Raw genomic sequence first — 18,406 nt, 5'->3', positions numbered from 1 at the left:
TTACCCAACTATTAAACAATCTCTTTTGTCCTTAACTCTGAGCAGTGGTTGGTAGGGAGTGGCCTCAATTCTTGAACAAAAAGAATAGGAAAGCAGAGGCCTAAGTCTTTTTCCTGGGCTGCACCTGAAGGAAAGGAGCCAAAGACCCCAGGGTGGGGAAACAGCCCTAATTTGGAAGGGCAGCTAGAAAAGAGGTTTTAGAGTATGTTTGAGTAAGTTTGTACTGAGGTTTCAGTGTAGAATTAACCAGGCATTTTTGCTTCTTTTGACTTGTAACCTACTTTGCTCTGCCTGTTCTCACTTATTACCACTTAAATTCTACTGCTTCTACTTATTTTATTTCCTATCAACCCCAGTAAATGATTGTTACCTGGGGGGGCAACCAGTGTGAACATTCTCCCTTTCATTGTTAAAGGTGGCTTACCCTTATCTAATTCTTTGGGGTTTGATCTCAACAGGGCAGTGGCATCCCAGGAAGCTGGGCCCTAAACTGCACTCTCTTTGGACCTGAAGAGGTTTAGTGTCTGTACTGCTTCTGGATGGGGGCAGGGACCTCAGCTTGGGCCTTGGCTGGGGGAGACCAGTGGAGCTGGCTCAGAAGGACCGGGAGGTGAGGAGTCCCAGAGAACAGGAAGGTGAGTGGCAGTGCCTGTGTCAGCACCTCGGGAGGCACCCCCAAGGGGTCGGCTGTGACCGCACCCCATCACAGCTTCCCCCTGCCTTGCTGCCTCTATTAAATATTAGGCAGCAAGGGTGGGGGGGAAGGGGTATTTCAAAGCTGCAGTGCCACTTGAAGCCTGGAGCCAGACCCTGGGCTCCATGTGGCGCTGCCACTTTGAAACGCCACATGCAGCCTGGGGACACCCCAGCTGGCTCTGGGCTGCACTTGGCTTTTAAAAGCAGCAGCACCATGAAGAGCCCGAGGTCTGGCCCCAGGCAGCACTGCTGCTTTGAAGTACCTGCAATTCCTCCCCGCCCCCAACCTTGCTGCCTCTAACTGATAGAGGCTAACCCTACACCCCAGGTACAAGCAGGCATGAAAAGGGTCCAGCCAGGCCAGAAGCCTGCGGGTGGGGAGATGGGACAGGGCAGCTCAGATTCCTCCCATGTCCCACACATGCCGGGTCCAGCAGTGGTGGCATCCCTCAGAAAAAGAACTTTTATCCCTGCCCACTGGGGGGGGGGGGGGAGGTGTTGGGAGAGGTGTGTACGAGCAGCAGAGGCTGTTTCCAGAGAGAGTGCTACTGGGGTCCCCTCCTCCTCCCCCCATACCCAGCAGGTTCCTATGCAGGGGATCAGTCTCCTCTGCAGCGCCACGCTTAACCAGGAGTGGATGATGCCCGAGTCTAGGCATGAGCCTGTGCCGTGTGCGGCACTGCCGTGTGTTTCTATGGCCCCAGCCTCCTTGGTGGTGTCTTGTCATGTGAAGGGGCCTCACCACAGAGGCTGCAGTAAAGCAGGCCTGTGCAGGAACCTTGTGAGAAGGGGTGAGGGTTCCTGTGTAGAGCATCATGGGACTGAATGCTCCGGACTAGTGCTCCATGTGCATCCACATACACTAGCTGTTGTGAGGGCCCCAAGCCAAGAAGGCCAAGAGAGGAGCACACAGCCCCTCATTGCCTGCCACTTGCCCTCACATGTGTATAGGGAAAGCGATGGAACTCACCTAAAGAGCCTTCACTGGCTTCATCCAAGCCCTGGGAGACATCCTGGGAGTGGGGACTGGCTTCAGGCTAATGACAACCTCCCAGCTGGTGGGCACAGTGGCCAGGCTGGCCTGCTCCTCATCTTCCTCCACAACCCTGCGCTCATGGAGGCTGACGACAGGCCGGAGTCAATGACGAGGTCGGGGGGGGGGGAGGCGACCGGCCCTTCTCCCAGGATGGCAACCAGCTGCTCACGGCAGCGGCAGGTATGTGGTGCTGCCCCAGAGCAGGAGCTTTTCCCCCTGACCTTGGGGTACAACTGCCAGAGCTCTTTAATTTTCATCCGTACCTGTCCCAGGGTGTGTCTGTGCCCCTTCTAGGCCAGGCTGGTGGACATCCAGCCATAGACTTTAGCATTTTGCCTCCTGGTGTGGAGATCCTGGTTGTTAGTCTCTTTGTCCTAGACCTCGAAGAGGTCCAGTGCTCTCTTTTGCCCCTGGCCAGGTTCTTCAGAGGTGGCTGCAGGCATGCTGACAGCCATGGGGGAAGCGGGGGTCTGCCATGGATGAAGCAAAGGATGTTGTTTGGTACGGGGCTGGTAGGGATCGCCTGGTGCCACAAGCCCTTTCCCTTCTGCCTGCAGTTTTCATGTCTGCAGGAGAAGGGGCGGATTGGAGTTGTCAGGGGTGTGGCCAGAGTAGCCACAAGTGCAACTGTAAGAGGCCTCTGGAGGCCAATTATTTTGAAATAATAGCAGCTGAGCATCCACACTAATGCTATTTTGTAGCTTGGATGCTTGCCTTGTTATATTGAAATAAGGGGAGTTATTAGTAGCTCCCTAGAGTAGACCAGGGCAGGAAGGTTCCCTTAATGTGGACATGCTACCTCGACTTAGAGCCCCAGGAAGCACTGGGGAGTAATTACTTTGAATGACTCTGGGGAGTAGTTATTTCAAAACAGCAGCAGTGGAGCATCCAGACTACCGCTATTTATTTAAAAATTAGCATTATTCCTCATGGAATGCAGGAGTTATTATTTTGAAATAACCAGCCCCTTATTTCAGAATAAAGCCCTTGGTAGAGTGGACATACCACTTGTTATTTCGAAATAACTCCCTCGCATAGATCAGGGCTTAGAGATCAACAGGACTGCTCATTGTTTTTAAAGTTACAGACTAACACGTCTACCCCTCTAAAGACATTAGTGATTAAATTCCAGTGGTCCATGAAATAATTGATAAGATAACAAAGACATGGATTCTACTGTTAAGCATATTAGTTTTACTGAATTATTGATTTGTTCTTTCATTACTATTGTCTCAGAAAATACTGCCTTTGCTCCAGCTGTAACTTACCCAGGAAAACAGTACATATGTTAAAGGGAAACTTCCAAAGAAGAGAGTCTTTTCCTCCTAGCTGAGGTTTTTCCCAAGGGACCACACCACTTCGGGAGGTGTTATTGCTTCACGCTTGCAGCACCGCAAACAAGTATATAGAAATAATGGGTTGGCTGAGCATATTATGAAAGGATTCCTCCTATTACAGAATTCAGGTCAAATGAAAGTCAAGATAAAACACACTGAGGGGGAACTTGGGGAATTTGTACTAGTTTGGATATATTACCTTCCTAGTTCTTAATAGCTGGGTGTCAAATGTCAATCGCCATGTTGCCTGGGCTTATCTGATTACCCGGAGCCCTTATTCCCATTGCTGATAACTAAAATCATGGGAATGTATTAGTTCAGGCCTAAAATCCATTCTCCTATGTTTATGAAGATCATAATAATGAAAAATAAAGACATTATTATTATTCTTTATTATGTAAATACACATTCAATGAAACAAAAGAAACACTAAGTTTGCCTCTTTGCTTATCCCAACAGAATTTGTACATGTGCACTCATTAGAAGTTACTGACCATTTTAGTGCAGTTTTTAATGCTAGCTGTATGAAGAAGTATGCCAAATGAACCACACATTATTTAAGAAAATTAAGGAAGGAAACTTTTCAGGTTTAAGCAGGAAGACAAACTGAAGAGAGCACTATCTGATGTAAATGAATAGATGGCTTCAGTGAAAATGAAAGAGAAGAAAACTCCCTCCTGGGGTTCACTATGCCTCTTGAGCTGCTAGTAGTAAAGTTAATTTTTAAATGCTTTGAGGTGATTAAGAACTCAGGCATCACTCTAAATGTAAATAAGTTCTGTTTCAGTTCCTCGCAGTTAACTCTGGATTGCAACACTCACCAACTACTTAGCTTGCTGATGTAATTTAGATTCATAGTCTAGTTCATAGTTAACCCTTTTCACATGAAGTGAAATTCTAACAAACCCATTTTAAATGCATACACTCGGATCCTGACTATTTTGCTCACTAGTGAAAAAATTTATTTATATTAGCATATAATAAAAGGGCATAATAAGGAAGGCATCATAGAATTAATTGGTTGGTTTCGGTTTACTGGCTAAAAGAAACCTCTCTTTCCACCTCACATTGAATACAGCTTAAAAACACATATGGAATAGAAAACAGGACTATGTAGCACTTTAAAGACTAACAAGATGGTTTATTAGGTGATGAGCTTTCGTGGGCCAGACCCACTTCCTCATATCAAATAGTGGAAGAAAATTGTCACAACCATATATACCAAAGGATACAATTTAAAAAAATGAACACAGATGAAAAGGACAAATCAAATTTCAGAATAGAAGGGGGATCTTGTTAGTCTTTAAAGTGCTACATAGTCCTCTTTTTTGTTTCAGCTACACCAGACTAACACGGCTACATTTCTATCACTATTCTATATGGAATAGAAACTTCCAAGTTAGTAAGGTGACTTCTTTAAGTTATAGAATGAAGTATTACAATGAGTCGACTTCATCTATCTTCATGTACATATTCAACATAAAATAGCAAGAATCCTACCATTTCTGTGTCAAATCCAGAATCAGACTGATATTGGGCAAAGAAATCTGAGACATCTATGTTCTCAGAAATGTCCTCATCATAATCTTTCCTATACATATAACCAGAAACAGGAAATTAGATGCTAATGGTCAGAATGTCATCATTTCTTCAGTAAAGTCACACAAAGTTTGCTTTAAGAAAGGCTGGCAACCTGTTCTCCCAAAGAAAAATGTTGAAAATCTCTACAAGCAGGAGACCTAGATGTTCTCTTCTGGTCATCAGCATCCAGTAAGGAGAGAGTGCTGAAAGACAACTTTGGAGAAGGAAAAAAAAAAAAAAAGATTGATCCCACAAAATAACCAGAAATTTCCTCGCAGTGGGAATAACTTGAATCAGCCACAAGTAAAGGCGGTTTAGTTTAAGTATGCTGTCTGCCAGTCTAACACATCCTACTTTGCACATGCTACGTTAGAAGCAAAGAAAATTTTCTTTTATTGCTGTATGGCCATGGTATTGAAATCCAAAACTGGTATTGAAATCCAAATATGCAATGTATCAGATTCAGTATAAAACTTCCATCACTGGCTCTAAAATCATCTTCTCTCCCACTTCATCCATTCATGTCATCTGAAACCCCAAGTGATCTTTGAGGACAACACAGGAAAACAGAATACGTAGGGTACGCTATTTCATTGGTTGTGGAGAAAAGATTGTAAATAACTCAATCACACCTTAAGCGTGTGGTCTGTCAAAGGTGGATATTCTTTAGTTCCATTAACTTCTGAGGGTGACCATTGAAACTCATTAACATTGAAACACCTTAACACAAAATAAATTTTAAAAAATACTGGGTTTGATTACAGATTTTTTCCCCACCTTCTTGATCCCTGCTGTGGCTGTGAATGTATTATCTTCTTAAGCAGTTTGTTTCCTCACAAAGTCTACTGAACTGCTTCAGTTTCCCTGACGACAATTTTAGGAAAGGGAAAGACAAATAATCTCTGAAGCCAGAGATTCTTCTAACCATACAGTGGCTTTCCTCAATGACATTCAGTTAAAAAGCATCACCATCATACACCAATGAGGAAATAAATAAGTGAATTCTGACCTGGTGAATTCTCTGTAACTTGAAGCCTCTGAACCACGGGTCAACAACATCCAGCCATAAGTGGCATGCAAGATGATTTTCAGTGGCACGCGCAATGAATGGGCTTCCCCACTGGCCTCCCTCCCTACACTGCACAACAAGGAGCCCATGCTGGCTATCCAGCATTGCACCCCCAGCAAGATTGGAGTCAGTATCCTGTGGGGATGGGGTGGAGCAAGATGGAGCCCATTCATTGCACGTGCCCTGCAGAAGTGAGACTGAGCTGGGGTCTCAAAAGGAGAGAAGAAAAACCAAAATATACTTGTAACTGGCCATACTCTTTGGCAGGGACAGCTAGCTCCATAGCCACTCACTCAAAAGGCATGCCCGTCACTGGAAGAGGAATCAGAGGAACCTTCAGCACTTGCAAGCCCATAGCAAGTTGACAGGTAGGGCATGTGTTACAGTAATCCCAGAGCTCTTGGTAGATCCCTGGCCAAAAGAAACGTGACAAGACACAAGCAAGAGACTTCTCGTGCCCCAGTTGCTCAGCTAACTGCAGAACTGCCCTCCGGTGCCAACAGGGTACTACCAGCTGAGTCCACTCTTCCTGGGTCCGAAGGTCTTTGGCAAACCAATACAAGCCAATTCAAAGCAGGGCCACTATATTGCCCATTGGGAGTCCTTTCTTACCCCACTGTCCTGTACCATTTGTTCAAATGCTTGGACTAGTGTGGGATCTTCCCACTGATCTCGACTGAAGTCTGCGCTGGAGTCCAGAATGGAGGTCCCCAGGGTCCCGGGGAAGGGTATGGAGGGGTGTTGAATCTGAACCGTTGCCTTGGTTTTAGCAGGCTCCAGTTACCTAATCTGGGGTTCCGACATCTTGGTTGTTGTCTTCCTCCGGGTCTCTTTCTAAAGCACTCTGTACCGCAGGCCATCCCAAGCTGACCTCCTGCAGCAATTCTCCAAAGTTGGGCCAAATCACACCCAAGAATGATGAGGTAGGCCAAGGCGAGAGCCACCCAACACCATCTCTACTGTTACTGGAAGTCTCCATGAATGCATTGTATTTTTATCTCATCGATTGGTCTGAGGCCGGGGAGTATCCACTATTGAACCAGCGTTTGTCCACAGCCCGTGTTGAGAAAGGCAATCCATTGTTTAGCTCCGACTGTAATGTCTGTTGTTCGTTTAAGGGGTGACCATGGGTGGACACAGGAGTCCCTGACACAGACTTGCCCAAAGTTACAATCCACATCTGTGCGGCCCCATTTTAAGTACCCATATCATCCACAGAAAAAACAGAGTCCCACTTCTGTCAGACCAGATTGAGTCCTCCCTCCATGGTTGTCGGTCCCTGCCTCGGTTTCCCCTGGGGTTTGTGTCCGATAATGTGGGGTGTGGAGCCTTGGCTGGCTGGTTGCGGTGTTGCACTCAGCCACTTATGCTCATCTCCATGGATGGGCCTTCCCTTTGGGGTCCTGTCTTTGGACCTGCCACAGCAGGGGCCAGTTCAGGAGGGGAAGCCCCATCTCTGAGCCCCAGATCCACTGGAGCTTCTGCCACTAAGAAGTCCTCCATGAGGATTACCGCTGTGCTCAGTGTTGTGGGTCAGTAGTGGAACACCCAGGCTCGGCCAGGTGTTCTTTGTGGAGGATGTGGATAAATTGTTCTAGGGCATTTTCCTCTGCCAAATGGAGCGCTGTTTGGTGTTCTTTGTGGAGCCACCGGTTGGCTAGGTCCCAAACCTCCTGTGCCATGGCACACAGGCAAGCCCTCAGTGGATAGATAGTCATTCGGAGGTTGCAGCAGAAGGCATCTGGGGTCAAAATGGCCGTCTTCATGTGCTCATGGTCTCGGGCGGCCTCAAGGGGGAGGCCTCTATAGGCCGTCTAAGCAAGGCCCATCAAGTACAGGGCCAAGATAGCAGCCCACTGCCCCTGGGGCCACCTGGCAACAGTAGCATCTCTCTCAAAAGTCTCTGGAAAGGCCTCCATTTTTGACAGCTGGATTGATTGCCCAGCAGTCAAACATTCTCTGTTGTCCTCTGCTGGTGGGATTGCCAATTAGGGAACTAAGGCTGCCAGCTGCTGCTGTTGCTCACGATGCTGCATTGTCAGCTGCTAGAATAACTGCTACTGCTAGGTAGCGAGCTGCTGCGACAATACTAGTTGCTGTTGCTGCTAGGGTTCCCAGGTTTTCTACCGGACGGTCTGGTATTTGCGCTTTCTGTGCAGTAGAAAAATTCAGAAAATACCGGATATGTGCAATGTCCGGTATTTTCTGAAATTCCAGCTGGGTGCCGGATGGAAGCCTGGCGGGGGCGAGGGAGCGACTGGGAAGCGGGGCCACGATTTGCGTTGGGAGCCCTGTGGTCACGTGCAAAAGCCTGGCGGGGCGGGGGCAGTGGCTGGGACTCCCAGCCACTCCCCCCACCAGGCTTCTGCACACAACCAGAGGCTCCCAGCACCAATCGTGGCCCCGCCTCCCAGCTAGGAGCCTCTGGTTGCATGCAGAAGCTGGGCAGCTTCTACTAGCAACTAGAGGGAGTGCCTGCCGGGGGTTTGGCCTATTGGACTCCGGCTGCAGCCAGTGGCTGCAACACCACCCCCCCCGCCAGCTCTGCTTCCTGCCCCCCTTCCTCCTGCCCCTTTCCCGTCCAACCCCCCCCCCCCACCCCCGAGCTCTGCTTCCCGCTCTCCCTTCCTCCCGGCCAGCCCGCCCCCCTCCTGGCTGGTCCCTTCCCCCCTGCCCACGATCAAGTGTGTCCAGTATTTTGGGGGGGGGGGGTCCTATCTGGTAACCCTAGTTGCTGCTGGTTCTCAACCAGGAATTTGACCAGCTGCTCCATGTTCAGTCAGCCCCAGGGGCCCAACTCTTAATGGCCACTGAATTTCAACACACCCTTAACATCAGAGGGATGGGCACTGCCTATGTTCTCCTTCCTGTCAGCGAGAGGCCACACTTAATTCACTATGAGCCGCTGAAGTTGAGGGCCTCAGGCCTGACTGCAGGCCGAATATCAGTTATAGGGGCCATGCCATTGTTCGGGGCAGGGCAGCAAGCAAACAGTTAAGCAGTTTTAGGTAAGCCTAGTGTCAGTTTATGAGCTCAGGCCCTGGGTCAGGGCAGGGCAACAAACAAACAGTTAGTTTACGGGGTTTAAGGCTCAGGCCTAACTTCAGGCCGAGCCCAGTTTGGAAGGCCAGGCCCAGCGTAAGGGCGGGCCAGCAATCTATAACCAAGCAGTCCATAAACAGTTAAACAGTCCAAAGAGCTCAGAGCCCAGGCCTGTCTGCAGGCTGAGCCAGGGTCGGGTCTCCTTGCTGGCGGAGAGCTGACAAGCACAGGGGTTTCTCTCCCTATAGGGGGAACCTGCCACCCAACAGAAGTGGTGGCAAGGGGGATGCAGGCCCACCCGCTCCACTGCATCCCATCCCAGGGCCCTAGCAGTGGCAGCACAGCAGCCACTGGGTTGGCAGGGATCCCCGCCGCCACATGCCAACTAGGTCTGTGGGTCAGTGGGGGAGCAACCTGCAACACGCTGCCCAGCTGACCTCTATCTCCTCAGCTGCCCCAGGGCAAGCATTCCCTGGGCCACTTCCCCATTCCCCCTAGGACCCTACCTGGCTCTGGTGCTGCTATTCAGGGTCACCTGGGGACAGAGGTTCCGGCAGTGGGTCCATAAGCTCCAGGTCCTGCTCAGGTAAGGGGCCAGTGGCTGTAGTGGCTTGGGCCAGTTCTCAGCTCCCAGCAGTGGCCTGGGTGGCCCAACCTAGTTTTCCCTCTGAGAGCAGCGCGGCAAGGCCTTTCTCCTCGGGGGCTGGGGTAGAGCCTCTGACCTGCTTGGTAGCTGAGCTTCAACTGAACTTGAAGCTCTGCTTTTTATACCTCCGGCCCCACCTTTCTGTTTCCTGTGGGCGGGGCTGGGTGGTTCTGACACTGTTCATCCAGGGGTCTTTGGGGGAGTTTCCTCATCCAGGTCAGTGGGAGGCCATGCTGACTCACTACATGTAGGAAAATTAAATTAAACTGTTGTGCCTACGAAAGCTCATGATACCATCTACATTTTTGTTAGTCTCTAAGGTTCTGCAGAACTATTCATTGTTTTTAAATTAAACTTTGTGATTTTTTTACTTTGAGTTTTTGGATTCATTTGAATTCAAAGGGGATCACAGGAGGCAAATACACATAGAATGAAAATGAAGGAAAGGTGGTCAGACTTCTCCAAATCTAAAGCGCCAGGTGTCACACAGCTGTCAGTTATACCTTTGTCTTTCACAGAAGAAGAACAAAGATATCCAACTGACCAAGACAAAACTGGAAATACTTACAGGGTATAAAACAAGTTTGCCAGCTGAATTTCAACCACTACTCAAGTGTCAAAGAGATGGTAATTTTAAAGCTAATAATAAAGTGATAAAATAAATCCCCCAAAGATATATTTGCTCTTCTCCCAGAATTGCTGTTTAATCATTTTGAGCCTAGCTGTGTGAAAAAGGAGAAATTTCCTGAATTCAGACACCAGAAAGGCCAAGAGAAACATCTGGATATCTCGACTTGGTTCAGCATATGCTAGAATTCTCTTACAGGTCCCAAAGCATCTTAAATTATTAATACGTTTGCTAGCATAAACCAACCTCACCCATCTTGAAATAAAGGCCTCTGCAATTCTTCTATATGCCTGTACCTCCATGGCTTTTGCCCCTTTCCTTTTCCATTTCCTCACTGACAAAATAGTTTCTCCTTAGCGTCTCCAGGTTAAATAAGTCATTATAACTTTATCTCCCTGAACATCTTACATACAAACACACAGCTGGCTCTCTAATGCTTTCCTTCCTCCAGAGAAAGGGTAGTACAATAATATTTGGTTAATGATAATATCTGAGTAATGAGTCAGTCTTCTGCCACATTTTAATTCTAAGTTTTTATGTAGATCAGCAAAGGAAAAAATAAATTTCCCTGTTAGTTTGCAGTTTTTCAAACAAATTATAGCAACTATTACTCACATCTCACTTCCTAAACCTCACACTTGCAATGGGAAAAAGACATAGATGTGAGAGGCTGATCTAGTACTTTATTAAGACCAGGGAGGTTCATGTTACAGCAATTCAGTGGAAGAGTACACTGAAGCAATCCTGCAATCCAAAATTTTCCAATTGTTCAGATTTGCCAAGTAAAGATTCCCTGGCCAGCTGCCTGCTGACAGCCATTGAAAGACAGAAGTTGGGGATATTATACTCTTCACAAGGCACCTTGAAAAAAAAGCATTGTAACTCCACAAGAAGGTTTGTGACATCCATAACTAGCAACTAAAAGAGCACAGCTAAAATCAGTGGGAAGTGTGAATTCAGTCAGGTATCTCATTTATACAGTTACATAAACATATGATTTATGAAGGCTGTTCTTGGTGCTAGCATCTCCATCAAACTATGGTTTGATTAAGAAATAATGGTCCAATCTCTGATTATGCTACATGCTAGATCTATTGTGCTAGAACTTTTATAAAAGGTACTGTTAATATAATTTTGAAAATTAGGCACAAGATGTCTGTGCAATTGCTGTGGTTGTGGGCATAGATCTATGAGTGCAACTGGCCATTTGCTCTTGTAATTGCAGCATTCACATGCCAAACACAGTAACTGCCTGCACAAACAAGTGGTAAAACTCAGTGTGCACGTTTGTATGCGCAAGTGCGTATTTCTAGATTTGAAAATCAGGCCACCTATATACTATTAAGTATATCATTTGGGAATTCTAAACAGTTATGGTTAGTGTTTATTTGTACTATAGTAGTACCTCAGGGTATGTCTACACTACCCTCCTAGTTCGAACTAGGAGGGTAATGTAGGCATACCGCACTTGCAAATGAAGCCCGGGATTTGAATTTCCCGGGCTTCATTTGCATAAGCGGGGCGCCGCCATTTTTAAAACCCCGCTCGTTGGAATCCCGTGCAGCGCGGCTACACGGGGCACGAACTAGGTAGTTCGAACTAGACTTCCTAGTTCGAACTACCGTTACTCCTCATTCCACGAGGAGTAACGGTAGTTCGAACTAGGAAGCCTAGTTCGAACTACCTAGTTCGTGCCCCGTGTAGCTGCGCTGCACGGGATTCCAACGAGCGGGGTTTTAAAAATGGCGGTGCCCCGCTTATGCAAATGAAGCCCGGGAAATTCAAATCCTGGGCTTCATTTGCAAGTGCGGTATGCCTACATTACCCCGCTAGTTCGAACTAGCGGGGTAGTGTAGACATACCCTCAGAGTCCCAGTGATGGACCTCTTGAGGTCCCTTCCAGTTCTATGATTCTACAAGCTCCTCCCAAGTCTCTCATTTTAGAAGACAGGAGGAATTAAGTGGAGAACCCTGACTAGTTGACAAGGGGAAGGAGCAACTAGAACCCCAGCAACCCACTTCATGGATCCTGGCTAGACATCACAGATGCAATCGAGAAGGACAGCGTATCTAATTTAGTTTAATAGAGGGATAACAGGATGGAATCAGGGAGGAGGATGGTGAGGGGCTGGAAGAATGAGGAGGGACATGAGAGAGGGAAAAAAAAGGTAGGAATAAATGGTCAGTTTTCAAAATGGAGAGGGGCAAATAATGGAATCTTAAGGGATCTGTACTGGGACCAATCCTATTTAATATATTCATAAGTGATCTGGAAAAAGGGTGAAACAGTGAGATAGCAAAATTTGAAAATGATATAAAACTATTCAAGATGGTTACCTCTCTGGCAGACTATGAAGAGCTACAAAAGAATCTCTCAAAACTGAGGGTGTGTCTAGACTACAGGGTTTTGTCAACAAAAGTGGACCTGTGTCTACACTGCCGCTGAGTTTTGTCAAGATAACATCGACAGAACTCAGCAGTTTTGTCGACGGCTGTAAACCTCATTCTACGAGGAATAACACTTTTTGTCGACAGAGTTTTGTCGACAGAAGGCGTTATTGCATTTACACTGTCCTTTGCGTCTACAGTCATGTTGACAAAGTGGCTTGCATTGTCGACAGAACTGGATGTAGTCTAGATGCTCTTTGTCGACAGAAGCCTGTAGTCTGAACGTACCCTGAGTGACTGGGTGACAAAATGGGAGATGAAATTCAATATTGATAATTGCAATGTAATGCACATTGGAAAATATAATCCCAATTATACATCTCAAATGATGAGGTCTAAATTAATTATTACCACTCTAGAAAGAGATCTTGAAGTTATTGTGGGTAGTTCTCAGAAAATACACATTCAGTATACAGAGGCAATGAAAAAAGCAAACATAATGTTGGGAATTATTAAGGGGCCTCTATATTAATCGATGGTACACCCACATCTTTAATACTGCATGTTGATGTGGTCACCTCATCTCAAAAAAGATATATTGGAATTGGAAAGGTTTCAGAAAAGTGCAACAAAAATTATTAAGAGCATTGAATAGCTTCTGTATGAGAAGAGATTAATAAAACTGGGACTATGGTAGAGTTCTATAAAATCATGATTTGGTATGGAGAAAGTAAATAAGGAAGTGTTATTTACTTTTCCATAACACAAGAACTAGGGGTCACCCAACAAAATAAATAGGCAGCACATTTAAAACAAACAAATAGGAAAATGCACAGTCAACCTGTGAAACTCCCTTCTAGAGAATGCTGTCAAGGCCAAGACTATAACAGGGTTAAAAAAAAACCTTGATAAATTCTTAGAGAATGAGTAACAGGGAATGGATCACCTATTCTGTTCATTCCTTCTTGGGCTACAGGTGCAGGAACTAATTTAGGGAGAGGTGCTGTGGCACCCCCTGGCTTGAAGTGGTTTCCATTATATACAGGGCTTACAGTTTGGTTCAAGGGCTCTCATCACCCTCACTTTACAAATTGAACCCGTGCCCCTCTTAGGGCACCTGGAATTGGTCACTGTTGGAAGACAGGATACTGGGCTAGATGGACCTGTGGACTGACCCAGGGTATGTCTACACTACCCCGCTAGTTCGAACTAGCGGGGTAATGTATGCATACCGCACTTGCTAATGAAGCCCGGGATTTGAATTTCCCGGGCTTCATTAGCATAAGCGGGGAGCCGCCATTTTTAAATCCCCGCTGCTTCGAACCCCGTGTAGCGCGGCTACACGGGGCTCGAACTAGGTAGTTCGGACTAGGGTCCTATTCCGAACTACCGTTACTCCTCGTGAAATCCCGGGCTTCATTAGCAAGTGCGGTATGCATACATTACCCCGCTAGTTCGAACTAGCGGGGTAGTGTAGACATACCCCCAGTCCGGCTTTTCTTATGTTTACATGACAAAAATGTCTGGTTACTGATCATGGCTCTTTCATGCAAGTCACTTACAGCAAATTTCTGCATCATTTCTTCCCCATCTTTAAAATAAGATTAAGAATAATTTCCTCGTGGATAGATTCATTTTTAAAAATATTGTACAGCATTTTGAAAAATTAAAGTACTGCACACAGTGAATGCAACGTCTTAACAACTGCTAGATACCAATGTCAAGTCTGCAGTAATGTCCTGGTCTGGTTCCCTCTGGGTCATGTCATATGAAAAGTGCTCAGAGCTCCAATTAGACTTAAATAAGACAAATAAGTACTCAGCATCTCTTAGTTTTTGGTCAGAAGGGATTAATCCTACAAGTCACTGAGTACCCTCATTTTTCACTGGCACTTAGTGAGAGCAGAGAGTGGTAACATCTTTCAGGATCTCTCAGCACTTCTACAGAATCAGACCCTAAGGCAGGTCTGAAAAGGTTTTGGAATTTTTAATTTTCACACTTCTCAAGCTCAGTTTACTTTGTCTAGTTTTCTGTCTTTCAAATCAAGTCCAAGTCTTTCTTTTGGCTCATAGGGATTTAAGGAGAAACACGACCTTCTTTCATTAAAAGCTGCTCCTTATCACAGATCGTCTTGATTTGTGTTATTCTGGTAACAGAGGGATCATGTAACCAGGAGTGTTTATTTTCTATCAAGCAATTAAGCTTTAGAGATACAGCTGTAATGCTATGAGCTTACTTGCAAAACCATATGCTCACTTCCACCTGGATTCAGATGGGGCTGGTCAGTCTGGCACCAGTTGCCAAAGCTGTTTGTATATGAACGTATCTAGGGCTCTGTGAGGGCAAACAGATTATTCAATCCGGACCTGCAGACCTTGTCTGTGTAAACAAACATCTTATCATTTTTAGAAAGAAATACTGATTTTTATATCATGTTCTTCTTTTCCCTGACAAATTTGAAAGATGTAGCACTACAGGCTCTGATTTCAGAGAAAAGCAACCCAAATGAAATTTCTAAAGCAGACTTTTATTTTCTTGTTCTTCTATGTTTTTTCTATGTGCTTAATTTTTTCCATGTCAAATAATTGCTTTCCATTCCATGAAGGATACTCAGCTCTAAATTCCAATGTATGAGATTTAGTGAATTCCCTTTTCTCTGAGTATGTGTAGCAATGTCAGGATAGAACTCAAGTCAGACCATCCAGCGGCCATCACAAACTTGTTTGCTACCCTAAAAAAGCCTAGCTTTTTTAGTCTCCTCCTGATCATCCCACTAGCCCTTTTCTGCACCTATTCCAGTCTGAATTCATCCTTCTTGAAAATGGGTGACCAGAATTGTATACAATATTCCAAGTGTGGTTTTACCAGTGCCTTAAATTATGACATAAATGCATCCCTTTATCTACACTAACCTTCCTTACTGAAAACTGAAGCAACGTATACATTTTTTGATGAAACCTAGATAATCTTCAATGACTACTATGCTCTCACTCCACAGCAGACCTGCTTCCTCTTCTTGTTCACTTTTCATTTACGTAGCCAAAGAATATTTTACTATTTGTTTTAATTTTCTTTACAAACTCCAACTCAGCTTGACTGGCCATTTACACTTTAGCCCTAATTTTACATTAAAGATGTACCTTTATTACCAATCAGCCCATTCTTCCACTCTTTGTAGATTCTCTGTTTACTCACAATAGTCTTTGGAGGTATTGATTCATCCATTTATGTCTGTAAGCTTTTTCTAGAAGAGTTTAACTGTTTAACTGATAAACATCATCTTATCAGTTCTGATTGAGGTTAAACTCCTCTGCCTGCAGACACCGTCTCCCAGCTCCTGGCCCTGGTCCAGAGAGCCACCATGTGTTGTGGACTCTGCAATATAAGTCTTATCAGTATCAGAGCTTGCAGCGCGAAGCGGCAGCTGGATCTCTGAGAGCAAGGCCAACAGCCAGGATTTGGTGCGCATAAGCCGGTTCCCAACATGCACCAGCTGCTGGCCCTGCTTCTGATACTGCCGAGTCTGCAGTTCAGCCAGTTCCCCAGGAATGGGGACAACAGCCGGGAGCTGGTTGCACTGTAAGTGCGGCGGTATCAGCCTTATACTGCAGAGTCCACACTGCGTGTAACTGTTAAGATTTTTTAACGGTTAAATGGTTACTTTTTAAAAACTTTTTTTACAGACCTATTTCCCTCTATGTTTTTCTTCTTGTTTGGAATGCCCACTCCAGATAATTCTTGAACAGTTTGCCATGAAGAAATTCCTAACCTCCTCCAGATTTAAGTCTTTGACTCTGCAGTCCAGTTAACCGCATTAACTAGTTCCTTCATTTTCCTAAAGTCTCTTTCAAATAAAAAACCTTAAGGACTGACCTGTTTTTATTACCCTTCCATTTAATTTAAAATGAATCAACTCAGTCATTTGATCCAAAATTATTTTCAATGTCCTCACTACTCACTAAAACCAAATTTAGAATTGCATCACCTCTTGTTGGCACAACGACTATGTGGTGAAAACATCTATCATCTGTTACATCCGGAACCCTATCATTAACAATAACATTTGATCTGCAATCCACATGTGGTACAGTAAAGTCTCTCATAAGGACACAATTTCTTTTAGTATTTCTCTCGAACAAAAAAGATATTTCTATCCATATCCAAATCCAACTATAACAGTATGTATATAGCAGATCTCTAATACTTCCCAGTAGAACCTCGTATACTGTCCTTTAGAGACTTTGACACAAATTGATACTGTTTTATCCATGTTTTCACTTATTTCTTTACAGTCTACCACACTGAGGTACAATGCAACTCCACCATCTTTGTCTTTATTTCTCTCTTTCCTGAACAGCACATATCCTTCAAAACCTGCATTCAAGTCCTAACTGCTATTGAACAATGTTTCTGTTAGGTCTATATTCAGTTTCCTGTCTTGCATCAGTAATTTTAGTTCCTCCAGTTTTGCTGATCAGGCTCCTTACATTATTATACCAAAATCTCAGTTGTTTCTCTCTGAACTCACTCAATTTCTTAGACAAATTAGGTATACAGGCAGTCCCCGAGTTACGCGGATCCGACTTATGTCAGATCCGCACTTACGAACGGGGCTTTCTCGCCCCAGAACTCACAGGCAGCGGTCCCGCCACCTCGACCTCCGGGGCGAGAAAAGCTGCTCTGGGTGCCCCTGGTCTGCTGGGGACCGTATCCAGCAGACGAGGGACACCCGGAGCAACGCCGGGGAGGTGGAGGGGTCCCGCGCCACAGAGGCTTTGCTCTGGCAAAGCCAGGGAGGCGCAGGACTCCGCCGCCTCTGCGGCTTTGCTCCCGGTGTCCCTGGTCTGCTGGAGATGGTCCCCAGCAGACCAGAGGCACCGGGAGCACAGCGGCAGCGGCGGCAGAGTCCTGCGCCTCTGAGGCTTTGCCAGAGCAAAGCCTCAGAGGCGCGGGACCCCTCCGCCTCCCCGGCTTTGCTCCGGGTGTCCCTGGTCTGCTGGAGATGGTCCCCAGCAGACCAGAGGCACTGGGAGCAAAGCAGCAGCGGCAGTGGAGGAAAGCCTCAGAGGCACGGCACCCCGCCGCCGCTGCTGCTTTGCTCCCAGTGCCTCTGGTCTGCTGGGGACCATCTCCAGCAGACCAGGGACACCTGGAGCAAAGCCGGGAGGCGGAGGGGTCCCGCGCCTCTGAGGCTTTGCCAGAGCAAAGCCTCAGAGGCGCGGCACCCCCCCACCGCTGCGGCTTTGCTCCCCGTGTCCCTGGTCTGCTGGGGGGGGGGGGGCGCAGCTAGTGGCCCCCTACCCAGCAGACCAGGGAGACATGGAGCAAAGCCCCGGGCCTGTGGTAGAGCAGGTGGGGCGCTGCCGGTTGGTACCGCTCCTTGGCGCTACTGGACCAACCCAGCAGCACCCCAGCTGCTATGCCCCAGGCGTCCCCAAGTCAGCCGCTGCTGAAACTGACCAGTGGCTGACTACAGGAAGCCCCTGCCCCGGGTTCTTAAGTTGAATCTGTATGTAAGTCAGAACTGGCGTCCAGATTCAGCCGCTGTTGAAACTGATCAGTTTCAGCAGCGGCTGAATCTGGACCCCAGTTCCGACTTACATACAGATTCAACTTAAGAACAAACCTACAGTCCCTATCTTGTACGTAACCCGGGGACTGCCTGTAATTGTTTTATTATCTATATGCCTAACTTTTGCTGTTCCCTTATCTTTTACTATATCCTCATTTACCTGATTTTGCTCTTCCTGTGAATTAAAATTAGGCATGGAGATTACATAGACCTCTCCTAGCATTCCCCTTGTCTTTCTTAGTTTAACACTCTTCTTATCTAACCTGACAACCTGGGTCCAACAAGGATCAATCCTTCAACAGTCTTTGGCAGTGAGGACTGCCAGACACTGGAATGAAATATTAGCAACACATTCCAATTGGAATCCCAAATCTAAACACCCCTTGACATTGGAAGTTTCAAAATCTGAAC

The 18,406-nt window shown here is 46.3% G+C and overlaps 1 long non-coding RNA gene across 2 annotated transcripts in view; it reads right to left on the bottom strand.

Annotated features, from left to right (window-relative positions):
• The window catches only part of LOC102450663 (uncharacterized), a 191,797-nt gene that overhangs the window by 60,328 nt on the left and 113,063 nt on the right, over positions 1-18,406 (bottom strand). The gene's annotated exons all lie outside the window — the stretch shown is intronic.

This window comes from Pelodiscus sinensis, chromosome 2, assembly GCF_052426305.1.
Source record: "Pelodiscus sinensis isolate ZL-2025 chromosome 2, ASM5242630v1, whole genome shotgun sequence".
Classification (NCBI taxonomy): domain Eukaryota; kingdom Metazoa; phylum Chordata; order Testudines; family Trionychidae; genus Pelodiscus; species Pelodiscus sinensis.
Note: the sequence above shows the minus strand (reverse complement) of the source record. Positions and strands in the feature narration are given on the sequence as shown.